Raw genomic sequence first — 12,703 nt, forward strand, 5'->3', positions numbered from 1 at the left:
CGCCAACAAGTTTTTAAGGAACTTGTAAACCATTCACGAGGTGAAGGTTACACCCCTTAACGATCCAAGAGATCGTCAACTCCATAAGGTCTAGAACCAAATAAGGGTTCGGGGATGAAGGTACAAATCCAACCTAAAAGAGATTGAACCTGTCCTAATAATAGGCCTCTACTTTATTCTGATCGTATTCATGTGCGCTTTTCAATTAACATGCAATCATTAGGATTAACCCTAAACCTGTTTATCTATGTTGGTTGAATTTAATGCACAAATAAACTATTATTGGCGATCACTTGAATTTATAATCACATTAACCCTAAACAAAATTATTAATTATCTTATTAAGCGTGATTACAAGTACAAATTCCCTTTAAACATGCATAAAAGGTGTGATCAAGCAATAATAATAAATAGCATCAAGCAACAATAATAATAATCAATAAATCATCATGAATAATAATAATAATCATAATCATCATAAATTTTAACAATTATAATAATAATCATGTTTATGTTAATATTAAAGAATAATAAAAATAGCAAGATCCTAGGCATGATACTAACAAGATTAATAACAAACCCTAGCATGTCACTAAGCAATAAAAATCAAATCTTTAACCCTAACATGATACTAACAATCATAAATATTAGGAAGAACGTAGGAAGCATCACAGGAATCATATTTAATATTAAAAATACCCTAGACATGATACTAGGAATATCATAAGAACAATGTAAACATGATCTCTACATCATAAATCAATTAAAACCATTAATGTACTTACTTTGATGCCTCGTACCTCTTTCTAATAACAAAATACACACGTTAGTAACTTCAAGGAAAATAATAAACAAACAATTAAATTAAATAATTGAAATAGAGATTTGGGACCAAACCCTCAGAAATTAAACCTTTCACGTCTAGGGCGAAGGCAACTTCGAATATGGCTAGGTGTTTCTAGATCTTGTGAATGCGGAATTTTGTATGAAAACAAGGTTAGAAAAGAAAGAGAGAGAGAGATGAAATAATCAAGAAAACTTGATGAGGATTGGTGAATGATTAAGAGAGAATTAGAGAATTAATGATTGCGAATGAAAATTGATTGTAGGTGATGATAATTGATGAATGAAAACGGAGTTTTTAATACGATATTTATAGAGAAAATCATCCAAAAAAGATAATTTAACAAAACAGAGTCTGACGCTCAGAAAACAGAGCTGGCGCCAACCCTGGCTAGCTGGCGCTAGGCACCAGCACTAGCGCAAGGCGCCAGGCTTGGTTCCAGGCGCCAAGGCCTGGGGTCAGACGCCAAGCTTAAAGTTAACGCGTTTTCGAAAATCCGATGAGTTTACCGTACTGGAGGATAAAAAAATATAATTTCTTCGAAAATGCTATTTGATTTTAAATAAAACTCTGAAAAGTCAACAAAAGTCAATTTATAAATGCTAATTGAATTATGAATGAAAAGAACCTTCTAGAAGAATCTAGAAGACTAAAACCATTCCTAATTGCATTAGGAATGATAAATCATATTAGGCCCTCCCCTAGATCATTGGGCCGTACATAAAGCTCAAACCGGGCCCAGTTTGGTAAATTGGCCATAACTTCCTCAATATTCATCGGAATTGGGCTTATAATATATCGTTGGAAAGGTCTTTGTAAGCCCCATCCAACTACACTACTATTGGACCCATATCATGGACCAATCCAAACTGGATTGGCTGTTTTCTTAAAATAAGTTTTCAAAAACAGAGAGAAGAGAAAAGAAAATAAAACTTTCCGCAACACTAGACTTTCCACACTTTTGCTTCATTCGATTATGATTCGACGCGAAAGGTACTCATCACTGGGTTTGGTTTTGGGGAGACACAAATGGGTGTCTACAGAAGCCCCCACTTTGACTGAGTTTGGAGAAACGCAAGTTTCGAAAACAAAAGTCAAAGTATCGATAGGGACGGAGAATAATTCAGAACGTTCTGCGATCCTAAATCATTCTTGTAACGCCGATACCTGCAAAACTAGCATTAGTTAAACAGATAAAAGAGTTAAGAAACGTGTATCTTGCACCGTCGAGCACACGTCTCTGAAAGTAACCGAATTGTTTTGATGACCTCCTGCAAGCTAGAGAATGCCATCCCGCTTGAAAACCGCTACGCCTGTAACTGCTTCCAAATTTGAAGATTGCTTCGCCTGAAATGATCCTCCTCCGCAATGATAGTATTCCGCGTCCAAGGGAATACCATCGAAGATTATTTCTCTTGAAACAATCCTCATCCGCATTGATAATATTCCACATCCAAGGGAATACTATCGAAGATTATTTCTCTTGAAACAATCTCCAGTTGTTTGTGACAACTCTCCACAATCTAAGGAACGCCACCTTGCTGTTGAACAAAGAGCTTCTTTTTGATATGACTCCAATTTCCGCTGTGATAGTCTTTGAAAAGATCACTGCTTTTTAATCTTTGCTATGCCAGTACGTCGGCGCTTTGCTGCTTGTGAACCAGTATGTCGACAATCCTCTTTTATTTGGGAATAGTTGCCAACACAACTCTTGTATGATGTATGACAATCCGATTTAGGGAAAGTTGTCAATGCCACGTAACAATCCATCCTTGGAAATGTTACCACGATGAAGCGACAATATGTATCTCGAAAAATTTGTCAAAATCCAATCTTTGGAAAAGTTGCCAATGCTTCGTAACAATCTTTCATATGAACTTTGCTACGATCGACAATCCACATCTTGGAATGTAACTCTTGAAAGCAATCCACCTTGGAAACTTGCCAACTCTTATGCGACAATCCTTTTAGGAAAATATTGCCACAATTGACAATCCGTGTCTTGGAACATTTGCAAAAAGAGTTGACCGACAATCCACTTCGGGAAAATTTGCCACTTGCTGAAATGAATGCCAATCCACGTTGAGGAACCTTTGCCGATTTTTATGATGAATAGAGACCTACAACAATCCTTTGGGAAATTTTGCCATAGGGAACTGGTTGTATGACAATCCAATCTTGGAAAACTTGCCAGCGATCTATGAATGTATGACAATCAGAACTTGGAAAAACTTGCCAAACTAAGAAGGAGCACGACAATCCACGCTTGGAAACTTTGCCAGAGATGACAATCCAATCTTGGAAAAATTGTTGTTGAAGAAGATGCACGACAATCCATTTTTGGAAGTATTGTCAGTTGGGGATGATAATCCAATTTTTGGAAATCTTTGTCGTTTAATGCGAATGCGCGATAATCCATATTTGGAAATATTGTCGTTTAAGTGCTTGCTTTTGAGCCGATGCTTTGGTGCTTGTAATGAGCCAATACTTAGGCGCTTAAGCTAAGTGAGACGATATTTCGTCAGGTCGATCACTTATTGTGATTGTAATCAAACTGACTACTTAATCATGTCAAAATTGCTTATAGGGGCTAACTGGCGTACCAAGGAACCCGAAATTGCTGCACGAGGTCGAAATCACTTTTCTGAGAGGCTTCGAGCTCTGTCGTTGCTGAAAAGATTTAGCGCCAGGCGCTGGAGTAGGGTCTTCCCTGTTCTGCTGCACCTGTATTTATTTTTGACTATAGAACTTTGCCAATTTCTTTAATTATCTTAGAGTTGACCTAAGGCTTAGCATTGCTTGACTCATCGACTTGACATGACTCAAGGCATAAACTTGACTCGCTGTGATCGACTGACTCGAGGTTGACTTGACTCGAAGTGTTTGACACGTGTGACTCGTGACCCGTGTGTGCATTGTAATGTGATCGTGCGACTCGAAAATGCAAAAAAGCAAAAATTATCCGTCATTTTTGTGGAGGGTACCGACTTTCTCCCGAAAAAGAAAGACGCGAAAAAGAATCAAAAGTTTGAAGATGCATGTTGAATGAGCTTAGTCAAATGTCATTTGATACTATCTCTCAAGGTGCAAGGATTAATCCATCCTAGGCTATCTCAATGGTTGACTCAATGATGAAAGTATTTGGGTAACTTAGGCACGGAGACTAAGTACTTCATACTTTGTGATGCAATGACGATTATGATTGATGAGTGATGTTGATATGACAAGGCAGGCTTCAACATTGTGTTAAGATTCCATGACAAAGGGTTCCTAAGGGAAGTATATTTGGTCATGTATCTGTGCAGTGTGTGAAAGTGACACTAAAGTTAGGCCGCAAGGGCTAAGTGTGTGGAGAAATATATTGAAAAGAGTCAAATGGTGGTGACTCTTAGGCTAGGTAAGCTAATGATATAAGGATCAAGCCCCCAAGTCTAGCTCTAAATGAATAGGGATGATAATTAGAGATCCCTTGATATGATCATGGTGCAAGTGTGTGAATGTGAATATGAATGCATTTTTATTACGGCCGCACCTCGATGTGAGGTTGCCTACATATCCGTTAAGAATCAGGCCGAACGTAGCTCTAGCCGAACCTCGCACAAGTGTGTATACCTCAAAAAGGTCTTTTAAGGGTTGTAACGTGGTTAGGCTAAAGGTTATAGAAGAAGGGGATAAAGGCTCAAGACCCTAGATAAGCCCCCAAGGTGTGCAACCTTGCTTTTGAATGCTTGAGTTTCTACTCTTTTTTAGCTCTCTTTTATCTTTTGCTTTAGCATTTATTTTATTTTTATAAGTGTGACCAATCTCGATCATGCGGTCTATCACTCACTTGGCATTCATGTTTCTCAGGCACGGTACCGAGCACTCGATAAGAGACGCAATCTGAGACGTGTTCATATCGAAGATATTTTCATATCAAAGACATTGGAACACTTGCCCCTTTTGTACACTTTTATTTATTTTTTTGCTTTTGCTTATTTTTGCTATTTTAATTTTTGAATCACTCAAGCCCTTTTTTTTTTTTTAGAATTGCATAAGTTGCACACTATCCCATCCCATGGTTAGGTAGATGTAGGTTGAAGAAAGAAAGGTCTATCGTTAGACGAGGCTCAAAATGGTTTATGAAGAAAGGATTGCATATTTGAAAGGTGAAAGGAGATATAATGTGGCTACAAGAGGTGCCTCAAATAATTGGTATACCTTGTGCTTAGTTCGATATTTTTTTTTTAATTTTTTAAATGCAATGTAATGAAATGATCATATATAAGGAAATAAATGCTCACTCTATTAAAGGAAAAGAAATAAAGAATCTACAAAAATAATCTAAGGGAAAAGAAAGGTGCCTATGCTAGAATTATTGGGGAAGGAAAAAATGGAAAAGAAATAGAAAAAGAGGTCATGAAATCTTGTCGTTGAAGCTCGCCTCTGTCTTGTGTCATTCGCTTCATCATCACCCAGTCTTCTCGCTAGCTAGAGGCAATGGGATCTTGTTTGCCTCTATGAGATCTTGAATGAGATTTTGAAACCTGTAGCATTCATCAGTGGTATGACCGTTTCCTCGATGGTACTTGCAATAGGAGTTTGGGTTCCATCTCGAAGATCGATTTTCTGGTGTTGGATCCTCGATAGGGCCAATAGGTTTGATTAATCCTCGATCGTAGAGACGATCGAAAACAGCATCGTAGGTCATTCCAATGGGTGTGAACTCTCGCCTGGGTTTCCTTTTAGATCCTTGATTGTCCATGGCTAAGACACCACTATGGTCAAAGGTACTAACATTATTACTAGAGTGGGCGTTTTCGGAAGAAGAAGGATTGTCGTTCTTCTTTCCTTTCCAGCCACCGTGGTTACTATTGTTAGTAGCTTTTTGCTTCCCGAGGTCATCTTCGATTTCAATTCCGATGTCATAAACGGCCTTGAAAGTATTCAGATTGTGTTGATATTTTAAATGCTTTGAATAATTCTCTTGAAGATTCTTGATAAACATCCTCACAGACTCCTTTTCGGTGGGGACCTCAATCATCTTGGCGGAAGTTTCCCTCCATTTATTAAAGAAAGAAGTGAAGCCTTCATTCTCTTTTTGTCTTAGCATCTTAAGTTGTCTATGATCGGTTTCAACTTCAATGTTGCACTTGTACCTATCAACGAAAGCGTTTGCTATAGACTCCCAGGTAGAGGTCTTTTCTTTCTCGAGAGAAAAGAACCATTGTTGGCAAACGGTCTCGAGAGATAGTGAGAATAGAGAAGGGAAAACCTTCTTATCGATACCCTTAATGTTCATTATAGTTTCGAAAGCTCTTAGATGAAAATAAGGGTTATCTATTGCCTTAAATTTAGGGATGTCAGTGGCGTTGAACTTATGTGGAAGAAGTTCCTTGTCCAGCGAGACCCCTTGTGAACTCATGCCCTGAAATTTATAGTTGTTAGATAGCTTGCTTAGACTTTCTTGCATAAGGTTCATTTGTTGTTGCTTCACGGGATCATCGATCCTAAGTGCGAGAAGCTTCAATGTCTCAGTCACAGTAGCCAGTTGGTTCTTAAGATCATTGACTTCTTCTTGAGTTGCCATTATCTTCTTAGCCTTCCTCTTTTGACGAATCGGTTTACCAAAAAGCGAGACTTGAATAAAGAGGTTTTCCTTGATTAATCGCCCTTCTCTCCTTGACCAAGTACTGTGGAAAAGGAATTTGGGGATACTTATTGTTAATTATTTGACTCAAACTTTATTCAACATGCAATGGATGGAGGAAGTGAAGAAAGATGGTATAGAATGTGAAGAAGAATAATGGAGGGATATGAAGAATTAGGAGTAGAATGTACCCCCAACTCAAATGACGGAAAGACCGACTCATGCATGAACCTAAGACATGGTCATGGTGACATATAAAAAGTGTGTGCTATGACTAGTGAGTGTAGATGGTGCGTTAAGACTCGTGTCATGACCATGTGGCTAGACTATGTGACTAAGACACGATTAATAACTCGACAAGGTGTTATTGACAGCGAAAATTAACCGAATTAATTAGCAAACTGGTTAATTAGACACTAGGTGATGACTCGACCAATAATCCGAACTGTCGGCCAAGCGACAGGACTGGCGTCACACTGTGGAGCTTGGCGCCAGACGACAGGGTTGTCGTCAGGCGCTTGATGTGTCTATTTTATATAGTATTTTACCCCCGTCCCTTGGTCATATTTAGTAGTGTTTTTGGCTCTTTCAGGCCACTTTTATTACCAATATGTGTTTTCTAGTGTTTTCGTAGTTTTGGTTAAGTTTTGCAGGGAATTGCACCTTTGGAGCACTTTCCCGGGATTTTTATGAAGCAACTACGAGCATTGGAGGAACACGACCACTTTTGGAGCCCAAGGCCGGCTAGAGCCATCGAGCCGGTGATTAAGGGCTCGGTTATTTGGATCACGAGGCAATTGGACCATGTATTCGAGACCCGAGAGGAAATATGGATTGGGCCGAGAAATCTAGCCCAATCGAAGTCCAAGCCTCGAAGAAGAAGACCGAACCCGATCGGGCAAGCATATGCCCGATCGGGCGAGATGCATGCTGGTGCGTGGCCCAAGGCGCGCCCGATCGTGCGAGGCTTAGCACGATCGGGCGGGGCTATGAGAAGACCTGAGCGAGCAAAAAGGCGCGCCCGATCGGGCGGCCTCTAGCCCGATCGGGCGCGTGTTTCTGGAGAAGCGTTTTTGTCGAGCAATTAGTTTTTAATTAGGAGTTGTTTTAGTTTTGTTTTAAATACGTTTTGTGCGGAATAATTAGGGGTCTCTTCTCTTGGACCTCTTCTTCTTCTCTTACCTCTTCTTCTCTTAATTTTCTCTCTTAAACTTCCTCTCTCTACTTAGACTTCTTTCTCTAAACTCTCTCTCTAAACTTTTGTTCTTAATTCTTTCATTAATTCCAGATTTATTTCAGTAACGATTTCTCTTCCCTTAATCTTAGTTATTTATTTTATTCCTTTGATCATGATTTATTTATTTGCTTTGTTTAGTTTATATTTAATTATGTGTGAGTAGTCTAATTTCTAGGGTTCATGGGGATCTAATAAATAATATGAAGGGGCAAATTATTGTTGTTGATTATCAATGCTAGATTAATTTCCTATTTATTGATTAAATGCTCTGTGACTAGATTAGGCCTATCTTTTATGCATGAGTTTGACAATTTTGATTCAAGAATCGAGAGATGAGAATTAATGTTTAGGTCTAGTTTCAATAGGCAGGTTAATTTATAAATGGTTAAGTCGAGATTCGAGAGATGAGATTTAATATCGATATTTTAATTGTGTGATTGTAATACGTAGCGAAAGCCCTTTACAATCTGATTAATTGATGCATTGATGATTGACTATTATTGATTACTGGTATTGCATGATAATTTCTTATTGGATTTTTTTAATGTTTTACAATTGCGGCTTGTAAAAGTATAGCAATATTAAATTGATGAATCGAGCAGATGTTAATTTGATATTAAAGGCTATTTTCAATAAGAACCTAGATCTAGTAAATTGCGAGAGCCTGTTAGATCTATGTTGATTAATAAATTGCGAGAGCCTGTTAATCATGTTATCTATGCCATGTCAATGATTGATTACCCTATTTTCCCCCGGAGTATTATTTATTGGTGAACCTATGCCCTAGATCCTTTATATATTATTTTCTCCCTTGTCCTACTCTTTTTAGTTTAGTCTTATTCAACTTTAATATTGGTTACTTAAATAATTTAGATTATAATATTTAATTAGGAGTAAAAAGACTTGTTTCCCTGTGGAGATCGACCCTACTTCCCTATCTACTGTAGTTAGTGATTTAGGTATTATTTTTGATTAGGGGATACGACTTTACCCTGTCAAAATTTGGCGCTGTTGCCGGGGAAACAGTTTTATTTTTATTTCTAGTTATTATTAGAGTCTAGATTATTTTTAATTTATTATTATTATTATTATTATTTTTATTATTTATTATTATTTTTTTTTTATGAGTTGAAAATATCCATGTTTATGTCACTACAAGAATTATATAATTTTTATGCAGCACCTAACTACTGTAGTTGTCAACGTCTTTGTCATGAAAATCCTGAATGCCCTTATAGTGAGTTTTTTGTGTGTGCTCCGGATGATTTTAGAGTCTTTCCATATACATATGATCATATTCGAAAACGATTAGTTGCTAATGAAAGTTATTGGAAGGCTCTTGATGAAAAAGTCTATGGACACTATAATAATATGAATGTTATTGAGGATGAAGAACCATCGGTTATAGAATTTGTGGTTGAAAAATCATTGGTTGACGAATCGGTGATTGAAAAATCATTAGTTGTAAAAACAGTGGTTGATAATTCCTTTGTTGATGATGAGGTTATTTGTGAGGGTAAAATTTTAAAGTCATTATTGGATGATAAAGACAATGACTACCTCCATGTTCGTTCTATTAATTCTAAATTTTTAGCGGAGGAAGTAGAAGGTTGTGGTGTATTTTCATCTCCCTCTTTTGATTTTTCTTTCTACCTTGAGTTCTCTTTATGTACTCCTAACTTTTTCTTTGTAGGGATAAATGTGCTTGCTATTAAGCCCTATATAGTGCTTAATGAAATGTTTGCAGGAGCGTTTGATAAGTTACTCAAGGCATTGAATTCTTCCGATTGAGAGAAGGAGTATGGTCGAGCGGGACCTTGATAAACTAGCGCTTTGCGGGAGGCAACCCATATTTTGTTGATTTTTATTTAGTTTTTTTTATTTATTTATTTGTTTGTGTGTTTTCTTTTTGTTTTGTTTTAGAGAGGTAGAGGAGAGTATATCTTATATTTGTGGGAGTGTGATTTTGTGCACAGATACTAGAAAAGTTGAGAAAAGATCGAAGGGCTAAAGGAATCCCGGGGCAATTAGCAGTAGCAAGCTGCCCCGTCAAATCAGTAGCACGGGCCCGATCGGGCAGAGCTCGCCCGATCGGGCGCGCGTACGCGTCAGCAAACTATGTCAACTTTGACAGGCCATAACTTTTGCGTTTCTTATCCGATTTTTGCGTGTGACCTGTCGTTGGAAAGATATTCAAGTATAGTTTCCAATGCAATTGGAATCACTGTATTATCATTTACACATAAAAAGTTATGATCAGAATAGTGCACCTGACTCAAATTTGAACTTTTTCCCACTAACACTTTGTTTCTTTCTTGCCCAATTTTGTTCCAAAGAGATGCATTGCAATCCTCGAGGCTTTGGTGACATTGATGTGGTGATGATGAAGAGTAGTCACCTTGACTACTAGCTTCCCTTTAAGACAATGAGGACATTGTCTGATTTAGCTTGGGGGGAGGTTCTCGTGTTCGTATGGTACATCTTTCACTCTCTCTCTTCTCTTTTTATTTTTATTTTTCTTAGTATAGATTTTATTACTTTCTTAGGTTAGTTTTGTTCCAATGAATTGTAAATCATGCTTCCCTGTGCCTATTACTTGAGAAAAATTGTTTTGATTCCTGGTATTTGATGATAAGCATTGTGGATTAGTTGATCATGATTTGATGTTTGATTGTCTTGAAACCTTAACATGCGTCAATTTTGCCCAACTACTTGTGAATATAGTGCTTGACTAGTTGATTTGGTTAGGAAATGTGTGATAGTTCCATAATTCCTGGTATGTCAATAAATTTGAGTATTGATTTGCAACTATGAGTAGTGTTTCATGACTTATTATTATGCACACGAGGAGGACGAAGGCGTTCATTCTTTAGGTAGCCTTCAGAGTATTTAGATACATTTGTTCCCTTCTTGTCACCCATGTTGTTGCTTGTGCCCTTTTATTGTTTATAGCCACATTACAAGCCTTAATTGCCCCATTGGTTACTAGTCCCAAGCTTGGCTTGGGGGAGCTATTAGTGAGTGAGGTGAGGGAGTTTGTAGTGTGCACATTATTTGCACAATTTGGGTGGGTTTTGAGAAGTAATTTGTTCTTGATCATATTTTTGTTTTTATGAGTTTAAAAGTTGTATATATTTGAGAAAAATAAAAGTGTGATGGAAAAAAAAGAAGTTCAAAAAAAAAAAAATGAGAAATTTGAATAAAAGAAAGTGAACTTCTAAGAAAAAAAAGAAAAAAATGCTTGATGTTCAAATGTTCTAAGTGAAGGTTAATCAAGAGAAAGAAAAAAAAAAGTTGAGTTTCAATGTAAATATTTCAAGTTATGAGTTCAAGGTTTGTTATTCACCCTTGTTCTACATTATTATATTTTTATGAGTGAAATTGTGAGTGTTGGGGTTGTTTTATTGTTTGGAGTATATTTGGTGGATTGTTGTTTGGAGTTGGTTATGTTGGAGATGTGTATGATCATTATTTTTGATCATGGATTTACTAGGATTTGGCTCCCTTAATGCATAGCTTTTCTCTCACATTATCCCAAATTTATCCTACCATTACCCTAGCCTTACATTACAAGCTTAAAAGACCTTCCGACCTTGTGCATAGAAGTTATGTAAATGTGAAAGTGTTGTTTTTCAATGCAAGTTATGACTTGACATATTTCGAGTCGACTAGTAGGATGAGCGTTCAATGTTTTTATACACACGAGAGTGTGAGTTGGGAAGGCATTGTTCACATTAAATGGGTAGGGTGGAGAGCGATCGAGTACATTCTTTACTCGCCACATAAATGAGAGTCGAGTGTGTGAGCACTAGTCTTGAACTCTATATGCTCTTGTGGTTTGCTCTATTTGACAGTTGTTAGGGAAGAAAGGTAATTGGATGGATTTGATTGGTTGATTTTGAATCATGTTTATTTGATTTACCCTGAATCGTTTGTGCTTGATTTTTATGGATTGGGGTGAAGCATATTTATTGATTCATTGTTGAGATCTTTGCTTAAGGACAAGCAAAGGTTTGGCTTGGGGGAGTTTGATGTGTCTATTTTATATAGTATTTTACCTCCGTCCCTTGGTCATATTTAGTAGTGTTTTTGGCTCTTTCAGGCCACTTTTATTACTAATATGTGTTTTCTAGTGTTTTCATAGTTTTGGTTAAGTTTTGCAGGGAATTGCACCTTTGGAGCACTTTCCCGGGATTTTTATGAAGCAACTACGAGCATTGGAGGAACACGACCACTTTTGGAGCCCAAGGCCGGCTAGAGCCATCGAGCCGGTGATTAAGGGCTCGGTTATTTGGATCACGAGGCAATTGGACCATGTATTCGAGACCCGAGAGGAAATATGGATTGGGCCGAGAAATCTAGCCCAATCGAAGTCCAAGCCTCGAAGAAGAAGACCGAACCCGATCAGGCAAGCATATGCCCGATCGGGCGAGATGCATGCTGGTGCGTGGCCCAAGGCGCGCCCGATCGTGCGAGGCTTAGCACGATTGGGCGGGGCTATGAGAAGACCTGAGCGAGCAAAAAGGCGCGCCCGATCGGGCGGCCTCTAGCCCGATCGGGCGCGTGTTTTTGGAGAAGCGTTTTTGTCGAGCAATTAGTTTTTAATTAGGAGTTGTTTTAGTTTTGTTTTAAATACGTTTTGTGCGGAATAATTAGGGGTCTCTTCTCTTGGACCTCTTCTTCTTCTCTTACTTCTTCTTCTCTTAATTTTCTCTCTTAAACTTCCTCTCTCTACTTAGACTTCTCTCTCTAAACTCTCTCTCTAAACTTTTGTTCTTAATTCTTTCATTAATTCCAGATTTATTTCAGTAACGATTTCTCTTCCCTTAATCTTAGTTATTTATTTTATTCCTTTGATCATGATTTATTTATTTGCTTTGTTTAGTTTATATTTAATTATGTGTGAGTAGTCTAATTTCTAGGGTTCATGGGGATCTAATAAATAATATGAAGGGGTAAATTATTGTTGTTGATTATCAATGCTAGATTAATT

This window comes from Chenopodium album, chromosome 4, assembly GCF_948465745.1.
Source record: "Chenopodium album chromosome 4, dcCheAlbu1.1, whole genome shotgun sequence".
NCBI lineage: Eukaryota > Viridiplantae > Streptophyta > Magnoliopsida > Caryophyllales > Amaranthaceae > Chenopodium > Chenopodium album.